Source organism: Scardinius erythrophthalmus (assembly GCF_964197995.2).
Source record: "Scardinius erythrophthalmus genome assembly, chromosome: 22".
NCBI lineage: Eukaryota > Metazoa > Chordata > Actinopteri > Cypriniformes > Leuciscidae > Scardinius > Scardinius erythrophthalmus.
The window spans coordinates 2,781,674-2,806,218 of record NC_138242.1 but is presented as its reverse complement, the minus strand read 5'-3'; positions in this window follow the sequence as shown (position 1 = coordinate 2,806,218).

Sequence of the window (24,545 nt, the reverse complement as noted above, 5' to 3'; positions counted from 1 at the left end):
TACTTCATCTATTATTCTACTACAATAAAGAGTTTTACTTGCAGCTTGCTTCCTCGTCTCTGTCGTAACAGAACGATCTGACCCAACATGGAAGCAGCGAGTAATTCAGCGCCCTCGTTCGAGGATTACGTGAGTAACAGCATGGCACGTATGGATCTTCAAGAAAAGAATATTCACGATACTGGTCGCGCTGTTCAGGCGTTAGTGGCGCAGGTGTCCGAGCTCACCCGGCAGATCCATCAGATGCGAGCTCCCGCTGCGCCGCCCACACCAGCTGTTCCCCCCACACCATCGGAAAGCCCATCCCAGTCAGAGCCACGCCTACCTGTTCCAGAGACCTACTCAGGTGAACCGAATTTTTGCAGGGCTTTTCTAATCCGATGTTCCATGCATTTCTCCCTTCAGCCCCGAACCTTCGGCAGTGAGCGTTCTAAGGTGGCCTTCGTTCTCACCCTCCTGACTGGGAAAGCGGCATTATGGGGAACGGCGGTGTGGGAAAATCAAGACCCATGCTGTTCCTCGTTCCAGGAGCTCTCAGCCGAAATGAGAAGAGTTTTCGACCGTGCTGTCGCCGGGAGAGAGGCCGCAAGGATGCTGGCCGATTTACGTCAAGGAGAAAGATCTGTTTCAGATTTCTCGATCGAGTTCCGGACCTTGGCGGCGGAGAGCCAGTGGAACGAGGAGGCGCAGTGGGACATGTTCCTGCATGGGCTGGCTGACCGCGTCCAAAGGGAGATCTATGCCTTGGACCTACCCCAATCGCTTAACGACCTCATCGCTCTGGCACTTCGAGTTGACGCACGGCTGGCCAGAGTTGGGAGCCGCACTAGGAGCAGTCACCCTCTGGCAGGAGCCGAGGGTTCACGGCTTGGAGGCGGGGACGCGGTCAGCCCCGTCTACGATCACGAGCCCATGCAGGTGGGTCGAGCTCGGCTTTCCCGGGAGGAGAGGGAAAGGCGGAGGTCCCAGGGCCTTTGTCTGTACTGTGGAGGAGCCGGGCACTATGCTTACAACTGCCCGGTAAAAGGCCAAGCCCGATAGTAAGTATGAGGCTACTATCGGGTGGGATCTCCGCCGAGAAGACCTCATCTACATCTACCCTCCTTCCGGTAAGACTGAGATGGTCAGCACGCACTCACGATTGTCGGGCACTCTTGGACTCCGGGGCGGAAGGTAATTTTATGGACCATTCATTTGCACGTCAGTTCCAGATTCCCCTCAAACCCCTCACTCATCAGATCGCTGTACATGCACTCAACGGACAGAAACTTCCTACCATCACTTTCGCCACTGAAGATATCACCCTCATCACATCAGGCAACCACACTGAGACCATTTCATTCTACATTCTGGACACTCCCCTTGCACCCATAGTTCTCGGTCACCCCTGGCTCATCCGTCACAACCCTAAAGTGGACTGGCAGCTCAAGTCTGTGTCAGCTTGGAGTAATCGTTGTCATGAGTCTTGTCTAGTGTCTGCTTGTCCGTCTGTTTCTGTCTCTGTGTTTCAGGAGGAGGCAATGGATCTGTCTAACGTGCCCGCGGAGTACCTGGACCTGAAGGAAGTGTTCAGTAAGTCTCGGGCTGCTTCTCTTCCTCCGCATCGTCCCTATGACTGTGCCATAGACTTATTACCAGGTACGGCTCCGCCTAAAGGCAAGTTATATTCACTCTCGACACCTGAGAGGGAGGCTATGGAGAAATATATTTCTGATTCTCTAGCAACGGGGTTCATTCGCCCTTCCTCTTCACCAGCGGGGGCGGGGTTCTTTTTTGTGGGGAAGAAGGACGGATCCTTGCGACCTTGTATTGACTACCGGGGGTTGAACAACATCACGGTAAAGAATACTTATCCTTTGCCGCTGATGTCTTCAGCCTTCGAGAGGTTGCAGGGAGCGTCCATCTTCACAAAGTTGGATTTACGGAACGCTTATCATTTGGTCCGCATCAGGGAGGGGGATGAGTGGAAGACCGCTTTTAACACCCCCAGAGGGCACTTTGAATATTTGGTTATGCCTTTCGGGCTTTCCAATAGCCCAGCGGTCTTCCAGGCACTCGTCAATGACGTGCTGCGAGATATGATAGATCAGTTCATTTATGTCTACCTGGACGACATACTGATTTTTTCTTCTTCTCTCCAGGATCACGTGCTGCACGTCCGGCGAGTGCTTCAGAGGTTGCTAGAGAATGGGCTTTTTGTCAAGGCGGAGAAATGCGATTTTCATGCACAGTCTGTTCCATTTCTAGGGTACATCGTGTCAGTTGAGGGAATGCGCATGGATCCTGAGAAGATCAAGGCTGTGGTGGATTGGCCAAGCCCAGAGTCTCGTAAGGCCCTACTGAGATTTCTGGGGTTCGCTAATTTTTACCGGCGTTTTATTCGCAACTTCAGCCAACTAGCCGCACCTCTGACCGCCTTGACCTCCCCCAGAACGACGTTCAGGTGGTCAGACGCAGCCGAGGCTGCGTTTGCCAAACTGAAGGGTTGCTTCGTTTCAGCCCCCATTCTGACAACCCCTGATCCATCACGTCAGTTCGTGGTGGAGGTCGACGCGTCAGAGGTGGGGGTAGGTGCAGTGTTATCCCAGCGTGCTCTCTCAGACGACAAGATGCATCCTTGCGCGTTTTTGTCTCATCGGTTATCGCCTGCCGAACGCAATTATGACATTGGGAACAGAGAGTTGTTGGCAGTCAAGTTAGCATTGGAGGAGTGGCGGCACTGGTTAGAAGGGTCGGGGGTACCTTTTATTGTCTGGACCGATCATAAGAATTTGGAATACATTCGGACTGCTAAAAGATTGAACTCCAGGCAGGCTCGGTGGGCACTTTTTTTCGGTCGTTTTGACTTTACTCTCTCGTACCGCCCGGGTTCTAAAAACATCAAACCCGATTCTTTATCGCGTATTTTTGATCGTTCCGAACGCCCGTCTACTCCCGAGTGCATTTTACCAGAGACCCTATTCATCTCCACACTCGTATGGGAGGTCGAATCGAAGGTCATGAAGGCCTTAGAAGGGGTAACGCCCCCGGTCGGTTGCCCACCGAATCGTTTATTTGTGCCTGAGAGTCTACGGTCCAGCGTTATTCAGTGGGGGCATTCTTCCAATGTGGCTTGTCATCCAGGAGTCAGTCGTACTAAATGTTTAGTTAAGCAACGATTCTGGTGGCCTCTCATGGCTCGTGACATTCACAATTTTGTTTTGGCTTGCTCAGTTTGTGCCACTGGTAAGACTTCCAATCGACCCCCGGATGGGTTACTCCTACCGCTGCCGGTTCCTTCGAGACCCTGGTCCCATATCGCACTAGATTTTGTTACCGCCCTCCCACCCTCTCAGGGTCACACGGTAGTTTTGACCGTGGTGGACCGGTTCTCGAAGGCGGCCCATTTTATTCCCTTGCCCAAATTACCCTCAGCCAAGGAGACAGCGGTGATTGTCGTTAACCACGTCTTTCGGTTACATGGCCTCCCGACAGACGTGGTTTCTGACAGAGGACCCCAATTTGTGTCCAAATTTTGGCGAGAATTTTGTAGATTACTGGGCGCGACTGTCAGTCTGTCTTCTGGGTTTCATCCCCAGAGCAATGGCCAAACTGAGAGAGCCAACCAGGATTTGGAAAGAACGTTACGATGTTTGGTCTCCAAGAATCCTTCCTCTTGGAGTCACCAACTCTCTATGGTGGAGTACGCCCACAACACGTTGCCAGTGTCATCCACGGGCCTGTCTCCGTTTGAGTGTAGTGTAGGGTACCAGCCACCACTCTTTCCTAGTCTGGAATCCGAAGTCGCGGTTCCCTCCGCTCACGCCTTCGTCCAGAGGTGTCACCACACATGGACTAGAGCCCGCGAGACTCTACTCCAGGTGGGGTTGCGCACCAAGGCCAAAGCCGATCGCCACCGGTCTAGGCCTCCCGTTTACGTCGTTGGTCAAAAAGTGTGGCTTTCTACCAAGAACATTCCTCTCCGTTCCGTATCCAATAAACTTGCTCCCAAATTTATTGGCCCGTTTACTGTCACCAAGATCATTAGTCCGGTGGCAGTCCGCCTCAACCTTCCTCCTGCGTACAGGAGAATTCACCCCGTTTTCCATGTTTCCAAAATTAAGCCTGTGTTTCGATCAGCGATTAACCCGCCAGTTCCGGTTCCTCCCCCGCCGCGACTCGTAGATGGGGAACCCACTTATTCGGTCAATCGTGTACTGGACTCTAGGCGGAGGGGACGCGGATTTCAGTATTTGGTGGACTGGGAAGGTTACGGTCCTGAGGAGAGAAGTTGGGTACCGGCCAGAGACATTTTGGATCACTCCCTTATCGATGATTACAATCGGCAGGTAAGGGGGCCTGGGAACACCAGGAGGTGTTCCTAGGGAGGGGGGTACTGTCACGGTTCATAGATCCAATGTCTCTCCTCGTCTCGTGCTTTGTTTGTTTACGTGTGTGTGAGCGCGTGAGTGGGTGTGTCCGGCTCGTTACCTCTGATCAGCGATCCAGCTGCAGTCACTAATCATCAGCTGCAACCCATCTCATCACAGTATATATTCTCATCACTTTCTCAATTCCCCTGTCAGATCGTTGCATGAAGTCTCTGTGTGTTTCTGGTCCCGTTCTTGTTCCTGTTCTTCGTTGCCATCCTGAGTTCCTGTGTTCCGGTTTCGTCTCGTGGATGTGTTACTTGTCTGGATTACTATCGTCACTTCAGAGCACTCATCACTGTCTTCACCGTGTCTGACCATCAAAGTCCCTGCGCCACCGCCTGCATCACCCTGGACTTTGCATACTACTTCATCTATTATTCTACTACAATAAAGAGTTTTACTTGCAGCTTGCTTCCTCGTCTCTGTCGTAACAATTACACTTTACTATATATTCACATAGAAAACAGCTATTTTACACTAAATAAATTAATAATATGTCACAATATTCTGTATTTTTGTTCAAATAAATGCAGCCTCCGTGAGCATGAAGATTCTTCTTTCAAAAACATTTTTTGATGATTATTATTTTTTGCTACAGCATTTTAGAAAAACAAACAAAGTCAATCAACAAAGTCGCATTCAATCATCAAAAAAGATACAATTGTCGCCATACAGTAAAGAGCTATGAAAATGTGGATTGCATGATAATTTTGGTTTTGGAAAATATTGTGAATTGTCATAATTTGTGGGTTTCTTTACTACAGACAATAGACTAGACAAAAGTTTGAAAAGTAAATGAAAGTCACTGAGAGAACATGCCTAGCAGCTGAGGAAAGAGAGGGTGGAGGAGAGAAAATGAGGAGGAGGAGAGAACGAGAGAGAGAGAGAGAGAGAGAGAGAGAGAGAGCTCTGGGACTCTTCCCTGAAGTGGCAGTGGGAAGAGCAGCTGTGGCAGCAGAATAAATTTCAATACTGATCAAGTCTTGCTAATAAATAAGACTGCGGATCAGAGCACCTGGGCCTTCTCCAGCGTGACTTCACAGGAGCGTCAGACGAGGACGAGCTGATTATCCCAAACCTGAAACAATCACATTCAACACTGTTTCTTCAGAGCTCTCTCGATCAGCCGTGCTGGAATCACACGTGGCACGAGGACGGAGAGGAAAAGACACACTCACTAACCGAGGCCTTCATTCGGGAGCTGATGAAGAGGAGAACAGAAGAAGACAGTGGGGGTTCGCTCTATAAATACTCCCCTCATATCTTTGATAAGGCCATAGCATTTAAAATAGTATAAAAAAGACAAGATGGAAAGTATGACATCCAACAGATCACTGGGACTTCTTTATACTACTGTTATGATGCAGAAATGATGAAGATACGAAGAAATTGAAATGAAGGTAGCAGACTTTTAAAGGGATAGTTTGGCCAAAAATGATATTAAACTCATGATTTATGCGTTGGATTTACTCACCCTCAAGCCGTTCGAGATGCATATGTCAATCATTTTTCAGACAAACACATTTTCAGTTATTTAAGAAAATGTCTTAGATCTTTCAGTGGTTAGAATGTCAAGTTATGGAGTCCACTCCTTCAAGTCCCAAAATGTGCATGCATCCTTCACAAAAGTAATCCATCCGGCTCCAGGGGGATAAACGAAGGCCTTCTGAGGGTAATCCGTGCGGTTTTGTTGTAAAAATATACATATTTAAAACTTTATAAATAACTGGCTTACGGTAGCGATCGACGCGCGTTCACAGAGATGGATGCTGGCGTATGACGTAGGACGTAGCGTAGGAAGCGTTGTGATGTAGAACGAACGTAGAGTTTTCTTTTGCTCTGCTCTCTGGCTGTGCTGTCATGTTCGTTGTTCGTTCTATGCATCTCGAACGGCTTGAGGGTGAGTAAATCATGGGTTTGATACCATTTTTGGCCGAACTATCCCTTTAAGCAAGATCACATTTAAACCAAAATGTTGCCTTATAGATTCTGCTTGAATGAGCCACATCCTCCTCTGCAGTATGGATAAAAACACCCCTTATTAACAGTAAGATCAGTAACACTTTATTTTGAAGGTTCCTTTTGAGCATTCTGTTAACTGTAAGTAACTTTGCAACTGTTTACATTTGGCAGACACTTTTATCCAAAGCGACTTAAATTGCATTTTAAGGTTCACATTTACACTCTTATCAGTTCTTGCTTTCCCTGGGAATCAAACTCATGACCTTGGCGTTGCAAGCGCCAACGCTCGACTGTTTGAGCTTTGTAGTTAGAGGAAACTCAAGAGAGAGAGAGAGAGAATCATTTATTTCAACTGCATTTTTTCCTTGATCCTTTCCTTTTTTTACACTACACTATTATCATATGAAATCAGAAACTGTAGAAAATACTTTTTTCCAAACATATAAGCATTTTATCGCACAGGAGCCGACAATATTAGCAGTCCTGCAATTGCAAATGTCAAGATAAAACGTAATTGGTAAAAAAAAAAAAAATCACAAAAATATGAAGCAGCACAACTGTTTTCAACACTGATAATAATCATAAATGTTTCTTGAGCAACAAATCATCATGTCAACTAGCAGTCATTAGACTGCTGATTATAACTCTTTATTCTGATGCTCCTCAACAGACATTCTACTGACACTTACAAGTACATGTCAACTTATCCTAACCCTAACTCTACCAGTCTACTAATACTCTACTAACACTCTAATGAGAGACATGTGGATCCAATATGACCTATAGTCAACAGAATGTGTTAAAGGGACCATCAAAATAAAGTGAAACCATAAAATCATAGGAACCTCTCCATGCTTATCGTCATGAACACCTTTACAGTCTATATATCTATATGCAAACATCTTCTGAAACTGCGCGAATTAATGGCGGGAGTCATTTCAAGTGTATTTAAACATGAACTTCTGCAAACTTATATCTGGGTCATTGAGAACTTATTAACTTAATAAACAGCGACTGGATTAAAATCGACTTTAATTACACCAACAAATCAACAAGAAAATAACCCCAAAAAATAACATGTCAGAATGGAAATGAAGCAGAAAGGGATTCAGCAATCCCAGATGACTCCAAACCGCATCGCACCATCAAAGGAGAGAGCGGGGGGGAAGAGGCATCGTTTTCAAAGCATGATGGCAGACTTGAGTTTCTGGGTTACAAATTAACAATGTAAATATCTTTGCTGTTAGCAATTATACATGCTTCCATCTGTGCATCAAGCTCTGTGTAGTTTTCTCTGAACATCATTCGATGGGCTCCAGACCTCTTGCTTCCAGGAGTTACAGTTCGTTCCACTCATTCATCGGGAAGGCGAGGAGAGCGGCTCTTCTATGTCATTAAATTCGTTTGGCAAATTCAACGAGCTAGGCTAATGAGAAATTCTAATTAATATTCTCATTAGATTTTTTTTATATAATTGCCAGCACCCTCTGATTATGGAGCAGGAGGGTATCGCACACGACACAGGCACAATAGATACCAGATAAAGATTACTGTAATGTTCAGGCGCTAAACAAGTTCAGCTATCATGCTAATTACAATATGCTTTGATGATAAATACATGCCTTCAGTCGACTCATTAAGCTCTACGTCGGATTATTTTCCCTGGCGCAAAGTTTACTACCCGTGCGGAGGAACTGTGTGCATTTGTTTATGTTTGTTTGTGGGATATGGGAGGATATTCACAGCGAACGGGGAACACAACAAATGCTATAAACATGTTTCAGGCCTCTCTGATGGCTGACTATGACTTTCAGGACTGTGGTTTAGTACACTTTTATATGGAAGCTTGTTTACGCCACAGATTAAAGTCCACATGAAATCAAAATTGACCATATTTACTTTGTTTGCCTAAATTGATCGTTTTGTGGTGAACAATTCATCCATGCAAGTCAATCCACACAAAAAAATGTTTTGGCTTCGTAATCTTTAATCAAAATCTGAAAATGCCCCTCCCCTCTGCATTGGAGGACCTTCCCTGATGACGTGACGGCTTGGTTTGGGCAACGCTTAACCACTCCCCTCAAACCGTTAGTCTGCTATGAGCGAGAGATAGAGAGGAGGAGCGCTAGAGTAAAACCCTGCCCTCTGTTCAATATTCCTTTTCACTGGGAAATACGTCACAACACTGGAGAAAAGTCGCTTGCAACTTCCGGTTCACGCGGACTTTAAAACATTTTAAAAGATAATTGCGACTATTTATCTCACAATTGCGAGATATAAAGTCAGAATTGTGTGTTTTAAAGTCAGACTTGTAAGATATAAACTCACAATTGCGTGATAAAGTCAGAATTGTGAGATATAAACATGCAATTCTGAGACAGAAAAGTTGATAGCACACAATTACGACTTTATATCATGCAATTCTGAGATAAAAAGCCAGAATTCTTAGTTTATTTCTCACAATTGCAAATTTATATAGCACAATTCTGAGTTTATAACACAATTGTGAATTTATATTATGCAATTCTGAGATATAAAGTCAGAATTGTGAGATATAAAGTCAGAATTGCGTGATGAAGTCAGAATTGTGAGATATAAACATGCAATTCTGAGAAAAAAAGTCAGAATTGTGAGTTTATTTCTCACAATTGGAAATTTATATATCACAATTCTGAGTTTATAACACACAATTACGACTTTATATCATGCAATTCTGAGATAAAAAGCCAGAATTGTGAGTTTATTTCTCACAATTGGAAATTTATATATCACAATTCGGAGTTTATAACACAATTACGACTTTACATCATGTAATTCTGAGAAAAAAGGCCCGAATTGTGAGTTTATTTCTCGCATTTGCAAACTTATAAATCACAATTCTGAGTTTATAACACAATTGTGACTTTATGTTATGCAATTATGAGATAAAAAGCCAGAATTGTGAGATAAAAAGACCTTTTTTTATTTTTTTTTTATTCTGTGCTGGAAACAAGTTTCCATACATTTAGGTACATTTATGTGGCATTTAATTTAATTAAGTGCTCATTTAATACAGTTCAGCACACTTCTTTTTCAAAGGGGTTATTTTAGGTCTACTGGTGTTTGACTGTGGATGGAGGTTCTTACAGTGTATGATATGTCACTCATCTCACCATGCCTGGTTCCAGTAGGTCTGCCAAGGTTTGTTCAAATCCCTAACCTTAAATATAAAAAGCTGTATTAGTTATCCCTGCCTAATTAAGGTATTTCTTCTGAGCTAAAAGAATGAATGCGTGAGAGAAAAAAAAGTGCCTTAAGTAAAACAGTGATAATGAAAGTGGGGTGTTTGAGCAGTGAGAGGAATTCCTCTCCCGCATTCCCGTCTGCGCTGACGTTTGATTGACATGCGACTTCAGCAGGGATTCAGCCTGAGGAATGTGTCCGAACACAGAGAGCCCATTCCTCCCGCAGCAAGAAAGTGTGTATTGATCATGTGCGTGAGAGGTACTCGTGGTTGGCCATTAGTTCACATTAGTTCGTTTAGAGAGAAAACAGTTTGACCGGTACGGTATTTTTAATAAAGAGACCTTTTCATTGTCAACCACCCCTGAAGAGCAATACTTTCACTTGATTTGATTCTGGAGCCGAGGATATCGATACAATCTCTACAGCATGTTGTGGAAAACTCATGACACTGCTCATAAATAAATAGCTAAATGTTAGTTCATGTGGATCTTAAAAGTAGAATCATCCCACAGGACCAAACAAATCAGGACAGCTGTGTCTCCTAGACGGTAAGGAGATCATATGAAGACTTTTGCTGAAGTCTCAATAATGTCTCAAACTATGCTCCAGTGTTATTTTAGTATTATTTTAATAATATTTAATAATATTTTGAAATAGCTTTTATTTTTATGTTCAGTTTTTCGTTTAATTTTCGTTTAAGTTTAAGTCATATTTGCGTTTGCCTTTTTTTCTTTCTTTTTTATGGATATATGAAGAGTTCAGATGCAAAAGCCTCGAAGTGCCATCTGAAATTTTCTTCTAGAATGATAATTTGTATCAAGCTCGTATATTTAAGTTCAGTAATTTCACTTAAATGGCAATGAAAATTACCTATTAATTGTCATTTAAGTGATATTACTGATAAAAATTATCATTCTAGAAGAAAATTTCAGATGGCACTTAGAAGCTTTCGCATCTGAACTCTTCATATACTGCATACAGTATATTTGTATGCATGTATATTTCAACATGTTTTACATTGCTTTAACTCATCAAAATAAGTTAAGCAATTATCAACTTTTTTAAGTTATACAAGTCAACTCATTTGTTTTAAGTCAGTTTAATGTAATTTACATTAAATAGTTGATTGTACTTAATTTACTTACTAAACTTTTTTTTACAGTACACACACACACACACACACACACACACACACACACACACATTCATAATATAGCTCTGTACTGTTACTGAATGTCAACAATCGTCTCATTTGTGCCTTATTTTTCAACAGAAACATCTAAGACAAAGTTTGGATCCAAAATCAATAAAACAAACATTTGACTTGAATTGTACCACATGCACATGAACTTTGTCTCCAACAAACAAACCCTGATATCATTTTCTCTCTACATTGTGGGCTTGAACAACATTAGGATTAGGCTTTTTATTATTATTAATGAGCTAATTATTAAAGTTCCTCATAAGAACTCCAGAGAGTTTACACAAATTATAGCCTCACAGAGAGATATATTAATAAATAAATGACAAAAAAACACATTAATGACGCTCCAAATCAAGATGATTCATTCTGACCACACGCACGAGCACATCCAAACTGCCCACACAGCACTGAGCGCTTTCACTGCAGACAAACTCATGCCTCGCAGCTGAGCAAACGCAGTGAGATGACAGGCTGTCGGGTCACGCCTGATGCCTGCCAACCCCATGCCCAAATGTGCCATTTCCAAATGGTACAAGTGATACCACGGCCTGCTCCTTGGTGCTCCGATAATGGCAGTAGCATCACGACTCCCAATACCCCGAGATCCAGACCTCCTCCGGCTGTGTGTATGCATCTGACGCTCCTTCATCATACAGTCAGCGAAAAACAGATGGGCACTACACACTTCATCTGGACCCCGGGGAGCCACAGGCACCCTGATAACACCCGTGGAGGAGAGCCAAGCCTCTGAGAAACGGGCTGAGCTTTTGCTGAATACAGCATTTGGTTTGTTTGTATTAAAGATTAAGTTCAGCTTTTTCATAGCTTTGGTGAAAAGAGGAGAGTGATTAGACGCTGCATGAAGGAGATTCGATCTCGGAGCTGTCATCAGTCTGAATTTAGAGCCAAAATAAGCAATAAATGGTATTGTATTGAACAGGCCTCAAAGGAGAGACGCTCTGCATTTTTGTGCAACTCTAAATTTTTTATCGATTTGCATTTCATGCGATCCATTCCTGCATTTAATTTGTCTAATCCTGGTGTATGCTTGTCCGCTGCTTTGTAGTCGCACTGCACACAAATACATAAATGTATTTCGGGAACTGTGTGTTTCTCTTGCTTCCAGCTATAATCCGTTGAAGGTTGCGTTAGGTTATCTTTCCTCTTTCTTGCCTCCAAATGTTCCGGCACGGCATTTTCCCGCTTTCTTACGTGCCGATTGTGCGTGTGTTTTCTGTTTATCTGGTCCAGCGTGTCAGTTTGTTACAGAGGCAAGCTGTTTTGCATTTGCCCTAATACACAGTGCATAAATATTGGATTAAATAAACAAATCCAGGGGCTAAGGGGATGAATGGTATCGGAAAGTGGGCCTCTGGAGCCAGGAGGAACGCCACGGTCGCAGGCTGTCGCAAACTTGGCACATGAAAAGGAAACGAGCGAGAAAAGAGAAGGAAGAGAGGGAGAGAAATGAAATGGCAGCTAATCCCCCCGTAGCGTTATCTCTCAGGTGTTTTGCAAGCTTTGCCATGTGGAAACTTTGAAACCAGGCCCAGCTTTCATCTGGAGTCTAGGGTGATAGTCTCTTTCTCAGAGAGAAACTTGGCAATGACCTCAAATAACATTCATGCACTTATAGAAGACCTCATCTTCATAAGAAAACAGTCAAATAATCAGTCTTTACCAGCTCATTAAGAGTAAAACCGCCTTCCAGCTATTGACCCACTCAGGCTTTAATCCAGAGTTTGCTGTATTCGCACGGTCATGCATCACGCAATGAACATTCGAGAGAAATGTTTTGAATATGCAAAATTTAAGCAGTGAGTTATCACAGCTAACATCATCGCTGTGATTGATTTGACCACAGGAAAGTTGCAAAAGACATTCTAAATAACACACAATATTGAGTCTTTTACTTCTTGAACAATTTGCATGCTAAAGTAAAGAAAGAATCAAAAAGACACATTTCAAATATAAGTTGTAGTATCTACAATTCCTTTCACAGTAGTTCCCCACACTTGCATATCAAAGTTAAAGGAAAATTCCAGCTACAAGTTAAACTCAGTCGACTGGCATAATGCTGATTAACACACACTCACACACACACACAAAAAAATAATTAAGACTTGTCTTAATTAAGACTTGCTTTACAAATTGCAAAACTCTGGTTTGCAATGATGCACTTACAATGGAGGTGAATGGGGCCAATCAGTAAACATTAAAAGCAACAAGACAGAAGGAATATGTGTTCGTATGATTTTAATCTAAAAATACTTTACATTTTTGGAGTAAAATTGCATCCAGTTTTACAACTTTGACAATATCATTATTTACAGCTCAAATAATACATATTTATAACAGAAAATTTAATGTAAATACTTTTAGGTAACACTTTACTTAACACCTTTATATATAATGCATTTTTTAATACATTAATTATGCCTCATAATGCATTGTATGATAATTGTAACCACAGGTATAGTGCATTATACATAAATGCTTTAAGTAAAGTGTCACCTACTTTTATATTATAAGCTTTAATGTCTGTTTATAAATCCTCCATCCCATTAACTTAATTAACCTTGATTGTTGCCTTTTTAAAAGAAAACAAGGGACTAATCAAGTAATTATTTTATTGTGGCAATCAACACAACAGCACAAAGGCTGTCAAATTACAGCAATTTGTACAGAACCCAGAATATTCTCAGACTTAGAGTGTTCATACTGTCAGCGATTTATAGTGATGAAAAGAGATTTGGGGATTTGAGGCATCATGAGTGACAGAGACTATCAGTGATCCAACAAAGTTCAACTTAATGTAAATGTCAGTGTAATACAGCAATTACTAATGGGAGTGCGTACAGTAAAACTCACATGATCCCCTGTCCTGATACAGTACTGACATAGTCCAGTAGCAATGGCTTCTAGAAACCATAAGTTAGCGCGACTTGGCAAACTCTAGCAACTGAATCGCTGTCAATGTGAACGCCTCTTTGCTAGCTTAAAATAAAAATATCCCAAGTCACTCTGAATGACTATTGAACATGTGTGGATTTTCCAGCCTCTTAGCTCCCAGTAAATGTCAACACATCCAGTTGGTGACCTGAGGTCCTGGGCTTCATAAATGCGAGCGGGGTGAGTGATTGTGTTAGAGGGTGGGCTTCTGTGCTGGAATCTGTGGAGTGCCATTGTGCATCAGGTTTAAGAGAGCACTGAAAGAGAGCTGACAGTCTCACCCCAGGATACCTGAACGCCTCTTCCCTCTGAAATCAGAGAAAAAGACGGAGCCACTGGCTTGGTTTGTCGGCTTGGATGACCTTTCACTGGGTTCACCAATTCACATTTTCAATGTGTATGATTTCCCTGCTCATCTCTCTCAGTTCTTGCATAGCAATTTTTTTTTTTTTTTTTGTAGCAGAGAGGTGCCCCAGGGGTAAATGTTCGGCCCTATGTCATTCCCAGTAACGCTTAGTGAATAAACCTGGTTATTTAAGCAATATCACACAAGCAAAAGTGCTGTACTGAATAACACCACGGCTGTCACAGCTATAGTGGAATGGTTCAACAGCAATTTACTCTTGCCTACTCAAAGCGATGTAATCACTACATGTTTTCAAGCTCCACCCTGAGTTTTCCCATTTCTTGTTTCCCACTCTCTGGTGAATAAACCCAACGTTCCATTCAAGTAAAGTCAGTTTACTCAGCAGCCATATTGGTCTCTGAGCAGAGCAGCAATTTAAGGCATGAAAGACCAACACTTGAATCTGCTTGAATGGGGAAATACTGAAATCTCAGGTAACACTTTAGTTTAGGGTCCGATTCTCACTATTAACTAGTTGCTTATTAGCATACATATTACTAGGATATTGGCTGTTTATTAGTACTTATAAAACACATATTAATGCCTTATTCTGCATGACCTTATTCTACATTTCTAATCCTACCCAACACCTAAATGTAAATTGTGAATTCAGACATGTTCTGTTTCCCGTAGTGATGCTTGTGCGGTGTTTGCGTACTTTATCATATATGAAGTGCATAAGCTAAAATATTTGTCAAATACACAGATGTTTTAATGTAGCAGCAGAAACAGAATCCACCAAGAGCAGCCTAAATTAGGGTCTGGCATTTTTTGGGTGGCAAATAATGGCACAAATACCAGTAAATTGACTAGATTAATTTAAATACTCTCCTCCCATAAATGTTGCATCTGAATGGGAAACTCCAACAAATGCATATGAAATAAGGTCAGCAGCAAAAATAACCCTGTCCACGCCTTTTCAGTGCTAATTATTCACTGTGTGTCTTTGGTGAATCCTGATAGTCGTTTTTTTAATGCCAAAAGAGAGTTTGTGCTGGAGCAAGCTGTTAGTAAATCTGGCCCAAAGTGTTTGTACAAACAGTAAAGAGTGATTGTTGCATAATTTACAATACAATACTGCTGTGATCCTAACCTAAAACCTCTCAAAGTTAGCCTGACAAGCCAGACCCACATCAAGATGTTGGGTCTGGGAACACACCATTGTCAGGGCTCAATCCGAGGGGCGGGATAAACGGTTGTCTTTCAAATTCCCTCTGCAAGAAATAGGACAGCGCTACAACCAACCAGAGCGTTTTCCCGCCAGCGGAGCTAGTTGATAGATTAAACTTTTGCTGTATCCGGTCAGCAAAACTCCGAACACATCTTCCTTCTTTAAGAATTACTTCTTCTTTGATCTTTTCTCAAAGAAAAGCTTAAAGGATAATTCCGGTATTTAACACCTTGAGTCTATTTTGTAGTTTGTTTTGGATGAACTAGAATGGTGGACACAGAAATGTTGACGATGGGTCTTGTCTCGACTTTTTGACTCTTCTAGAAACGCCTTTGACCGCTTCAGAGTGGCTGTCTATGGGCATGCACGAACATGTCCTTAAAACAACCCTTAACGTTCGCTTTCAAAACTGTGCAACTCACCGAGTGGTTAGTGGTGTTCGTCGATGATTAAAAACAAATATATCGGCACAAAGTATGATTTCAATCCGTGTTATTTGCTATAGTGGAACTATTTTTTCAGATACCTCACAACCGCGTATAAACTTAGCGTTAGCGTTAGCACACTCCCGACCACTTTATGGCGACAACCACACTGCCGTACAAGGACGCTGTACGGAACTCAGTGTCTAGCGCATAGAGCACAGTTGCTCTGCTCACGCTAGCCTTCTGAGAGACGGAGAACTGAGCAAAAAGACTACAACCAAATATAAACAGCCCCCTTTTCCGTTTCCGGTAGCGCAGTAATATCAACGAGCAATGAGTCCTCCAACAGAAATCAATGGGATTTTACAAAATGACAAATAAAACACAACAGAAACTGTATTTCGCTACGCTACTTGTTTTTAATAATCAACGAACACCACTAACCACACGGTGAGTTGCATAGTTTTGAAAGCGAATGTTAAGGGTTGTTTTAAGGACATGTTCGTGCATGCCCATAGACAGCCACTCTCAAGCGGTCAAAGGTGATTCTAAAAGAGTCAAAAAGTCGAGACAGGACCCGTCGACAAAATTTCTGTGTCCACCACTCTAGTTCATCCAAAACAAACTACAAAATAGACTCAAGGTGTTAAATACCAGAATTATCCTTTAACTCCAAGTCTTCCAGAGTCACGGCCAAAGCCGATTCGAAAGACCGCTGTTCGCCAGCAGCAGCTCTTCTTAGTTTTCAAGTAGCAGGGAATTCACGCGGAACTGTCACAACTCTGTTGTCATTATGTTAAGCCCGTGCGTCGACACAATGTGATTAGTCTGACTAGAGTTGGGTCTTTCCAGCTCGCAAGCCAACGGAGAGTTGCTACACGGCACTGGCTGCAAAATTAAATTTGCTGCCGCTATACTGTCAGAAATAGGGGTACAGTAGGAGTCCATTTCTGTCCCCCAAGGTACAATCTACACTAATGTACCCCATAGGGCTTATTATTGGACCTCAAGGTACATATATGTACCTTTTTGAGGGTCAAAAAGCATTAAAAGGTACAGTACATATATGTTCCGTTTCTTTTAAAGGTCAAGGTACAATATTGTACCCTTGAGGGTACAGCCCCAGTGACAAGCAATTGTACCCCTAAAGGTAAAATTATGTACTTTATTTTCTGAGAGTGTAGGGTGCGTCTAGATTTCTAGGCTATCTCAAAGTATATATATTACAATTACTTATAACTGGGGAATTAAACAATGTCTGGTTCTTTCCAAGTATATATACTTTTAGGATTGGGTTGCACAAAGGATCATGAAAAATTAGGTCTGGCAATAAAAACTAGACCAAGAAGCCTGAGGTGCTGGAACTACCCCAAACAGCTGGCTATCAGGTGTCCTTCATGTTAACAGTGGACTAGGACAGTATCAAGTGGCAGTCCCCGGTTTGAAGACAGTGTTTTATTAGATCTGTGTGTTGAGGCGTCTCCAGCTGCCCGTGTAGAACAGCTCCTGAGGGGCCTTAGAGGTTAAAACCCCCCTTGATTAATCACACAAATGTCTCTCTATATGCAACATTGGTCATCGTGTTCCATATTTTTAAATGGTAATGGGAGCAATCGTTTAAGGGCACAGCACAGGGAGCCATCAGTTACGAGAGCTAAACGAGTAATGGCCGCAAACGTGGAGAGACACAGATCATAGTGTGTGTTTCAACCACAAGTATGATTCAGGTGGCTTCGTTTTTAGGGTGTATAAATCGGAAAGTGTTTGAAGGGGTTGATGATGCGTATTTGATGACTCTGTATGGAGCTTTGAGGGGGAAAACCCTTTCTCTCTCTCAGGTACCATTAGCCAACACTGCTCACCATCTGCTCGAGCTCGTTCAGATGCCGTACAGCGACGCCTTCCCAGGTAGTCACTCTGATACCATAAAGCTCCCACATTAGATCACAGAAACGATGGAAGAGAGAGAAAGTGAAAGAAAAATAACTGGCAGCCTGCCCCCGCTAGCTACCTTCTGTAGCTGCTCGACTACCTGCGGCCCCTGGTGAATTATGGGAAACCTGTCAGGCCAAATGAGATTCTCCATTTCAGCGGCTTAATTTATTGGCCAAATTCCTCAGCCCTCAACCAATCACAGAACACCTGATCCATGCAAACATCCAAACTGTGCCAGAGAGAGTAGAAAGGTGGAGGAGACGGACCACTTAGGAAAGTGAATGAGTGCATTTGCAGGAATGGAAGGAATGGAAGTCTTTCCTTTCAGTTCAGTCAAGGCATCGTCTGGTAAAGGGATTTGCTTATTCTAACCATCACACCATCAAGTCTCTTGTCACACTTTTGAATCACTCATCAAACATTGCCAATTTGATTTATGTTCAAGATTCATATGGCCAGGAGAAATCTAAGCCATGAATCAGACTGCAGGGTTGCATTGCAAAATCAAGACTGTGAGGCAAAGCATATGCAACATCTAATCCCTTGCCTTCTTTTGGTGGGGCCAGAGTCTCCTCAGGGCCTGGTGAATAACATCCAAGTTTATCAGGGAGAGAGATTCGATACAGAGGCCGAGGAGAAGCAAACACGTGCAGTGTGATGGAAGAGATTGCCATCAGGGCAGAGAAAGGAGATAAGTCCTGCAAGAAAAGCCAGATAAGAGTGATTGGATGGATCTGGGAGAGGCAGAGGGGTCAGGTATGTTTGGGGATGGGATGGGATGCTTAGTGTATAAGGTGATGATAGTTGAGCCCAGGAAAAGTTTAGAGTCAGTGAAACTTGTGAAAGAGTACATATCTGTGTATGCTTTAATTAAAACACACCGATAACATATACGAAATTAACCATATGCAGGTTAAACTTTATTTCGACAGTCCACTTAAGAAATTCTACTAACTATAAGTAACTTTGCAATTTTTTTTAATATATATAAAAACACAAACCAACACACTCACCTCACTTCTTTAGAAACATAAATCTCAGCAGTTTTCACAGTCAGAGGCTGTGCAATGTTGTGGCATCTTGTAAAATGCAATGTTTTTTAGTGTGATTGAGGACAGCATCTAAATGTTGACCATTCCAAGATGGCGGACACACTGACGTGTCTGGAGCAGTCGAATGTGGAATCTATGTATACATATCTATGCTTACACCCAATCAGGTCCCCTAAGAATCTTATTGGTGAGTTTGAATGCACCACATTTTCTTTGGAAAATGTAGAAGTAGTTTATGACTATAAGGTAGTAAACGCTCATGTGGAATATTCACTCATATTCGACTTAATTTGTTAGAGCATGGAACCATTTAACTGAGAATTTGTAGTTTCATAAATGCTTCAAGCACTCCATCATTGCATTGGAACATCTCAGCTAAAACTAAAAAAGGATAACTCTCAACGCTCCTGTCTTGCACACAGAAGTCATTGAATTTATCAGTCAAGACAGCACCACAGTTCTTATGCTCTGGTAACACAACCAGGTACAGATATTGCATTTGAAAATATTGCAAAACTCCCAAAGCAGAAGCATCCCTATGGATTCTTCCCTCTCCACTCATGCACTCCCTCAGTCTTTGTCATTCTCTTGTTCTCCATCGTTATTGCCCTATTTTTTCCTTTCACCATGTGCCCGTGGCAGTGTTTGTGCAGTGGTGGTGAATGTCAGAGAAGCAGCCTGTTGCTCTTGTCATCTGTCACCAGAACTGCTTCCCGTCGTATGCTGGGCTCCTCGTCACTCTCTCCTGACTCGGGTTCAGTCCAGCGGTCTGCTCTACTGACCATGCAGGCAGTCCAGTCTCTTCTTCCTAAAAATAAATCAGCTGTTGATGTGGTGGGTTTGGTTGTAGAGCATAACACAGAAATACTGAATGTTGAGCAATGAATCGTTACCTCAAACCGTCCTTTGACATCTTGCAAAATGATTTTTTTTCTGTCCATACAATGAAAGTCATTTAGACACTATGAAGCACCTAAAGGGGCCCAAAAAATTTAAACATTGCTCGCAAAACATTTAAAAAAAAAATTGTGTTCTCCCAAAAACTTCGTGCTCGCTTGCAAATGCACTGAAATATTGTCTTCCCATCTATTTGATATATTATATATCAAAAACATTGAAAGGCAATTTTTTTCTTCCTTTTCTCTTTTTTTTTTTATACCTTCACAATGCTCCTTTAGGCGCTCCGTAGGATCCAATGTTGTTTTGGACCCCATTGACACTCATTACATGAGAAAACAGTTGAACCATTCTTTAAAATATATATTTTTTGGTGACTGAAATTTAATATTTGGGTGAACTCTTCCTAAACTCCTGAGCTGTGAAAGACAAACATTTGAGCAAGAAATTGTCCTCTGAGTTGAGTTATTTGCGAAACTGATTACTAGCCACCACTTCTTCTAGTGCCATACCTCTCACTGTCAAGAACTCAAGATGATGCACTCATTCCATGTAAAGCGTTACATCAGGAAGTTATTCTTACAGAATTACAAACACAAACTCAGTCTCAGTGCGCTGTGAGAAGACCTGCTGTGAGCTCTCTTGGGCTGTGAGGAAGTTCAAACCCGTGGCAAGCGGCACGCTGAAATGACAAACTGATCTATGTGACACTTCTTCATTCTCACAGCCACCATGGGATGAAGAGGAACAACAGAAATTACATGAAAGTGCACAGCTCAAGTGGCGAACAAAGGACGATACACAGCTGCCAGTTGACAAATCCGATAAAAAAAAAGCCTTCAGAAAGCACACTGAGAAATCAAACATGCATTTAGCGCTGCAGTCATTCTCAAAAACGATCTGCCCAAATCAGCACCGCAGATGTGTCTCTGTGAGCGAAGACTGACAGGCAGTAAGCTTAGTATTAAGCTGTTCCACATTTTGTATGCTGATGCATGATTTCCCCCATTACAAAAAAACTAAAACAAATGTAACATTCCTTAAAGCGTAACTCTCGCTAAAATTCAACCTAGGGTCTTTTTGTTAATCTACCCAAGGCAAACTTTCATTTAAAAGCATAATTAGAATGGAAACGCCACTTTTAAGTTTGACCGTATTTTCGTTTTCGTTCAAATTGCCTTTTGAATGGGAGTGAATGGGGCACGACTATGATAGCATCAAAAATGTCTATTTTTAAAAAACTAAGAAGGCTCGACACAACATGAAACTTTGCTGGAAGTATCACCAGGGGCTCTACACATGAACTCCAGCATTGAGAACAGTGTTTGTGTTCACAGAGTTTACTAAAAAGAAAGATTTTGAACAACTCACTGAAGCTGTGTCCGCCGGCATTTTGACAGTCAAAAATAGTCGATCTTCGAATGCAACGTAACAGGGAGGAGAGTGAAGATGGAAAGCTCCTAATCCCATTTAAATTCACGGATAACTTGTTGTTTTGTCGTTAGTGAAAATCAATATTGACCTTGTATTTGAAAAAGGATCCTCATATAAGAAGCAAAACTAAAATTCAGAGTCAGTTCATTCGCATTCGGAGATCGACTATTTTTGACTGTCAAAATGCCGGACACAGCTTCAGTGAGTTGTTCAAAATCTTTCTTTTTAGTAAACTCTGTGAACACAAACAATGTCCTCAATGCTGGAGTTCATGTGTAGAGCCCCTGGTGAGACTTCCAGCACAGTTTCATGTTGTGTCGAGCCTTCTTAGTGTTTCAAAAATAGCTATTTTTGATGCTATCATAGTCGTGCCCCATTCACTCCCATTCACAAGGCATTTTGACCGAAAACGAAAATACGGTCAATCTTAAAAGTGGCGTTTCCATTCTAATTATGCTTTTAAACAAAAGTTTGCCTCGGGTAGATTAACAAAAATAACCTAGATTGCATTTTGGCGAGAGTTACCCTTTAAAATAGTTATACTCAAGTAACATTTTACATATATTTTGCACATACATTATTGTCGTGTTGATTGCATTCACCAAGTACAACAATTAAATGATAGGATTGCATATATTGCAACCCTCAAATAAAATAAAACAGGTCATATCAAAATGAGTTTGACCTTCTTAAGTTGAGGTCAAGCACCTTATTTCACTGCCAATCTGATGAAAAAATAAAGCGCTAACCCAAAGAGGATAATTCTGTCATGTACTCATCCACATGTCATACCAAACCTTATAAAGATTTGCCTGATGAAAGTCGGTTGGGTCCCATGTTGTTTTGGACCCCATTGACTTTCACAGTATGAACAAAAAAGTTCAAAACATTATTCTAAATATATTTTCTGTGTTCCGTAGAAGCAAGAAAGCACAGGTTGGGAATGACACGAGGGTGAGTAAACTTTTGGGTGAACTCTCTTTACGTAAAAAATACTTTTTTTAGGAGTTGCGCCAACAAACCGGAATCACTGACAGTAAAAGCATGAGTGCGAGACTCAGAGTGGCAGATTGTGTTCGGAGATGGAAAAATGCAAGACGTATGAACAATCCAAACTCACGACTTTTTAAAGTCATCTGATGAATGTGGATCATTGGAAACAGATTGCCACGAGCAGCACAGTCTGTGGGACCACAATGTCTCATATGGGGTTGGAAGATTGTCATGATGGTGTTGCCTACCCAGAAAGATGGACTGATAGAGAAATAGAGAGAGAAAGAGAGAGAGAGGCAATGATGTAGTCAGGATGGGCATGCAAGAATGCAGGTTTGGTCAGGCCACAGTCACAACCACAATAAAGTGCCTTCCGTCATTGAGCGTTCCTATGATCTGACATTTCCAGGCATAGATAATAAAAGACAGGCTGTGAGGAGTTAAAATGGAGGGATGAGAGAGGACAGACATCCTTTAAATGATACTGCATGGACGGAAGGAAGAAATCCAGACAGGATAGCTTGTATTCGATTGGAAACACATGAATTACAGTTCTTTGCAGATCTCATCAATGGTTTAATTTACAAACGTAATTTTTAGATAGTACAGTTTATCTCTGTTTATCTCTACCTTATTCTGGATAAGGCTGTATGATGACTTTACCGCACTTTACCACAAAAAAAACTGGACTCCATGTACACTTTCATTTCAATAGAGATCAAATCACACTTACCAGCACAAAATGCAAAGTGGCACTTTCTGTACATATTACAAGAGAAGCACGGTTTCTGTAATTCACCCAATTTTAAAAACATAATGCTTTTCATCATTTCTTGTTTCCTTTTCTTTCCACAACTAAAGGATGTTAACAAGGATTAGATTTGACAAAAATGAGATCAAAAGGTTTAAAGTATGATTTCAGTGAAATAATTTCATAAATAGTCTGATACTGTTGATTAAATTGGGTGGGCAAATCTCAAAAGCACCTTTTTCAGACTGCAAGAGCAGAACCAAAAAAGAAAGAAAGACAAATACAAGAATCTCTAACACACACTCTAACAACTTAGTCTGTCTTATGATTATTTGCAGTATAACCATTTGCTCTAAGCAGTGATGCACCTCACCAAGTTTAGGAGCAGAGCTAAAATTGGTAATGAACCAACAACAAACATCACTTGATAAACATTAGAGTCAATAATAGAGTACGGCCCACATATAGTCCAGGTAGTCAGTGGGAATAGCAGACCTCTAGTATATGAGGAATGACGTCAAGCCATGGAGATCTTTTTGTCTGCTTTATCCAACAAATGGCAGATGGAGTGAGTGTTTGAGAAACCTGTTTGAAAACAGCTATTATTGAGGAGTTCTGATGCTAAAATGTGCTAGCACAGAAATACTTCAGCTTTAAGTCAGCAGGACCAAATTATATTTATAGTCAAATATATTAGCAAAATAACAACTAAAGTCTCTGCATGTGTGAGTATCTATGCATTTATAATCATTCTAAACATGTTCACCGATAATAAATGCACGTTAATACATTTCTATGCACAACTTCTCTCTCATGAATACAAAAACAACATGCTATTCTTATATCCATCAATTATGAGGGCAGAATAATTGCTGATTAGAACTACTCTAAGCTTAATATGAGGTTGTATGTTGTAAGTGTAATATGTTTTTAACGACTACTTTTCCATGTGTGGTGGGACTTCATCATAGACTAGCTAACATCAAAGTTTCTTCAAACGCTATCCCTTTAATCTTCATTAATCACGACTGAGTGCTTGTTTTACAGTACAGAGTTATGGAGCTCATGGTTCGGTCCGATATCACTCTGGTTTCTGCTGTATAAAGTCTTCAAGGAAGAGTAGCCTGTGAAAGCTGAATTATTCATTCCCCCCTCTTCACAAAGCCTCCTTAGATGTACACTGAAATATGTGGGCAGTAAACTTTAGAAATGTGTATTTCCAAAAAGCCATTGTTCGCTAATGACATCCTTCCAGTTTTATGCTGTGAATACCAATTGTATCTCAGTCCCTTAGGCTGCATGTGTGTGTGTGTGTGGTCTTGCATACCAAACTCATGAAAAACCACAGTTGCACACCATAAATAAGAGAACACCGTAATTTACATAATGTAACTACAACCATAAACATGGCCTTCACATTGCCTACAACAGTAAATAACTAATTCTCAGTGTGTCTGTACACTAAAGTCGGCTCTTAGTTGATTTGTGTATTGGGCTTATTATAATAGATAGTACATACCTTAGTATAAGCCATTTTTTTTAAGTTGATTCACCTAAAAAAGTGTAAACACTGTGCCACTTTTGTGCTTACAAAACAACACTGTCCCGACCAGCCTTACATACTGTAGCAACAGGTTGACCAATGGCATGCATTTGGGGTGGGGCTATCTGATTTATCCAACCAATGGCAGATGAGGAAAGTGTTTGAGAAACCTGTGTGAATGAC